This window comes from Pristiophorus japonicus, unplaced genomic scaffold, assembly GCF_044704955.1.
Source record: "Pristiophorus japonicus isolate sPriJap1 unplaced genomic scaffold, sPriJap1.hap1 HAP1_SCAFFOLD_33, whole genome shotgun sequence".
Taxonomy (NCBI): Eukaryota; Metazoa; Chordata; class Chondrichthyes; family Pristiophoridae; genus Pristiophorus; species Pristiophorus japonicus.
The window spans coordinates 5,412,607-5,417,083 of NW_027253106.1; positions in this window are offsets into that span (position 1 = coordinate 5,412,607).

Below are 4,477 nucleotides of genomic sequence, written 5' to 3' on the forward strand. Positions count from 1 at the left end.
TCCCGGGTTCACGTTCAGTCAGATGATCATTCCGATATTTTAGGAAAAATGTAAAGTTTACAGATTTTTTCAACAAAAATAGCGCCTGGAAAAAAATAGGCAGCGAGGAAGGACAAAATGTAATGTCTGTGATACAGTGGAGCGGAGGAATGATTGAATAATAAATGGCACAATGCAAAAAGGCAAAGTGGGTGGTAAGCGGGCAATAAAGTAACAAAGCATCGTCTAGAGGAGGTGTTAGTGGGAACAGCAGAACCATTACCAGACAATGGGAGCAGTGCTTATGATCCGATAAGCTGGACCTAACTTTGAGGCCAGAAGACTATAACATGCCTGAAATATAGTGTGTGAACCACTTTTAATCAGACCAGGCAGTTTGGCCATCCCTGATTGATTTCCTGTACGGGTTGAATTCGGCAGCCAAGGGACTAATTCAAAAGCCAGCTTCTCACATCTTTTCGGCACGAGAGAAACAGGACGCACTCATATTCAGGGCAGAGTATGTTTCACGTTGAAGTGGAGATTGAAGCCGAATGTATGCTTCTCCCAATCGAAGTGAGCTCATGCGTGCAGAAATGAAGATATACTGATCAAGTATTGGCCGGAACCAAACATCGGTTTAGGTTGTGTAATGAGAGACAGAGCGGAGCACATCTGAGATACATGAACTTTACTCAGTTCGGTGAGTTTCACTTTGCTTCTGGGAAACTCCAGGATTTGGACTCTGTGGGAACAATGGAGCAAAATCACGCGTTTTAATTTGAAATATCTCCTTTTTCTCACATGTCGATCGGCTCAGAAGCGGTTCATTGACTAAAAGTTGGCAGGGATCGTCCGGGATCGCTCTAATTTCAATTTTGAAAATCCCAAAGCGAGAATCATAACCCTCGACCAACGAGGCGCCGACTGCGAGGGGCATAGCTCTCAGATTCTGACGGTAGTTTACTATTCGGCCCATCGTGCCTGTGCTGAATCTCAGAGACCGATCCAATGAGTCCCCCTCTCCATAGTCCTGCTAATGTTTTCCACTTGATGCATATATTATTAATTTGAGACATTACATTACCAAAGAGCTGCATCCTTGTCAGTAAAAAGTGAATTTGGCAATGAGGTTAAATGTGATTGAAAAAAAAACAGAGGGATCAAATTTTTAACACAATAACGACGAGGGTGGGAGCACACTGGATCAGCAGTCCATCGCCTGAACCTTTCGGACTTCTCGTCTCCTATTTACAGCATCGTCAGACATCCATCCCCTACTTTTTGCATCGAAACAGAAATATTTTGCAAGGAAGTCTACTTCACCGCCTGTTCTACCGGTGCAACGAGATCGACAGTAAAGAAAATGTGCCATTAGCTTCTTAAAGCAAACAGCCTTCCTTTAAATCACGTGAGTGACTGTACGTGATGCTTGATTTTGAGGCAGAATCAAAACAAAGAATATAAAATTTCATGCTGCGAGTTAGTTGACTGCGGTAGGACTCGAACATGCAATCTTCTGATAACATTTTGGTTACAATCGAAGTCAGAAGCCATGTCCATTAGGCCACGCGGCCGCTGCCATTTGCTCAAAATTTGTTGTTTTTTATATTGAGAGCAAATTTGGGATAAGGGTTATTGCAAGGAATGGATGCAGCAAAACATGAGCGTATTTCGAGTAATGAATAAATGAGCTGCGATATGGATGCGCACAGGTACATGCAACGTCAATGTAGCTTGAAACACAACAGTTTAACAATAAGATCATCGCAGCTGAAATCACACTCCTTTTAAAACTATACAGAATGATCTGGATTATGAGAAAATAACGTCATAAAGGGTAAAATTGTGAATCGGAACTGACAACCATCCCGTTTAAGCAGACACCGAATGATCCTGAACAGCAAGCACATCCCTATTACAAAGATGGAGAATGACCCTTGACTGACAGCAGTTCCCTTTTAAAAGTATAAAATGCGATTTCTATCATTCTTGAAGGCAATTGTGCTATGCGTGAGTGAGCGTGGGGCTCAAGACCACGCGGGGCTGGGACGGTTGTTGCAGCCATCGGTGATTGACAGGCAGGAAGGAGGGAGGGAAGTAAAACCAACACAGACAAAAAGCCAATTAATATATATATATATTTATCATCATAAGAAAATCAATAATTTTACAATGTTGTTGTAAAAATTTAATTTGATTTGATTTAAATAAATAAATAATTGTTTTATAATCTATATATTTTTGATTGAACGAAGGCTGTGTGACTGGATGAATTCCACTGAAAATCAGGGGGTGCAGTCAATAAATAACCAAACACAGTAAGCACATGATGGATGGCAAGCCACGAGGGAAAATGTGCGCAACAAAGGCGATCTTTGAAAGTCGCGAGTGCCTTTCTGCTGGATCTGACAGCAGCTGCGTGTGCTGGGGAAGACTTGAAATGTAATAGAGCCCAGTGCAGGCAAAACAGAAAAAGCACATTTATTGTGAAAGTTAGCAAATAGGGAAAGTATATAAATATACGTAAATATAAATAATTATATATGTGTATAAAGTCAGTCAGTCAGTCATGTCTTGTCTTGACTTGATTTGATTTGTATTTTAAAATAACGGGGAAGGAGGTCATCATGTCATACATCCCATACGCAAGCTCTCGCTAAAATCGCTATGTTTCGAGCTTTTGTCATTTGCCTTCTTTCAGATGTGGAATAGCAAAATCCGACAGCAGTTTCCTCTCTTGTCAGGCAGTTCTCGAATGCGTGTTCAATCAAATCAGTATGGCTTCAAATTGCATGGAATGCCTTTATTCTCAAATTAATTGAAATGCACAGTAAGATCGCGCAGCACATTTGCGCGCACTCACTCGCATACAAAAACACAAACAAACTAAAATTCCTGCACCCTCCAAAGGCAGTTTTTGAAATTTGAAATTGAAATCCGGGACAAACAGAACATCCCTGTTAAACAGAAATAGAATGATCCTGGACTGATAGCACATCATTTTAGAGAGACACAGAATGACCCCGGACAGACAGCACAACACTTTAACAGAGATACGGAAACAGAATGAAGAAAAGTTGTAAAACTCAGGAGGTCGTGCAAATTCTGTGGAGGAAGAATCCGGTTTCACGTTCAGTCAGATGATCATTCCGATATTTTAGGAAAAATGTAAAGTTTACAGATTTTTTTCAACAAAAATAGCGCCTGGAAAAAAATAGGCGGCGAGGGAGGATAAAAGGGAATATGTGTGATACAGTGGAGCTTAGGAGTGATTAAATAATAAATGGCACAATGCGAAAAGGCAAAGTGAGTGGTAAGCGAGCAATAAAGTAACAAAGGATGGACCAGAGGAGGTGTTAGCGGGAACAGCAGAACTATTAGCAGACAGTGCTTAGGATCCGACACATTGAACTTAATGTTGAGTACAGAAGACTATAGCATGCCTGAAATATAGGGTGTGAACGCCCTTTCATCAGACAAGGCAGCTTGGCTAACCCGGATTGATTTCCTGTACGGTTTGAATTCAGCAGCCAAGCGACACATTCACAAGGCAGCTTCTCACATCTTTTCGGCACGAGAGAAACAGGACGCACTCAGATTCAGGGCAGAGCATGTTTGACGTTGAAGTGGAGATTGAAACAAAATGTATGCTTATCCCAAAGGAGGTGAGTTCATGCATGCAGAAATGAAGATAGACTGATCAAGTATTGGCCGGAACCAAACACGGGTTTAGGTTGCCAATGAGACACAGAGCCGAGTACATCTGAGATACTTTAACTTTCCTCAGTTAGGTGACTTTCACTTTGCTCCTGGGAAACTCCAGGATTTGGACGCTGTGGGAAAAACTCAGCGAAATCACACGTTTTAATTTGAAATTTGTCAGTTTTCTCACATGTCGACCGGCTCAGAAGCGGTTCTTTGAGTAAAAGTTGGAAGGGCTCGTCCGGGATCTCTCGCATTTCAATTATGAAAATCCCAAAGCGAGAATCATACCCCTTGACCAAAGAGCCGCCGACAGTGTGAAACGTAGCGCTGAATCTAACTCTAGTAAGCTATTCGGCCGATCGTGCCTGTGCTGACTCTCAAAGACATATCAAATGAGTCCACCTCTCCATCGTCTTGCTTATGTTTTCCCTTTGATGAATATATTGTTAATTTGAGACATTACATTACCAAAGAGCTGCATCCTTGTCAGTAAAAGGTGAATTTGGCAATGAGGTTAAATTTGATTGAGAACAAAACAGAGGGTTCAAATGTTTAACACAACAATGAAGAGGGTGGGAGCACACTGCATTTGCAGACTATCGCCTGAACCTCTCGGCCACCTCGTCTGCTATTTACAGCATCGTCAGCCATCCATCCCCGACTTTCCGCATCCGAACAGAAATAATGTGCAAGGAAAACGACTACACCGCCTGTTCTGCCCGTGCAACCAGATGGACAGTGATTAAATGTGCCATTAGCTTCTTAAAGCAAACAGCTTTCCTTTACTTCA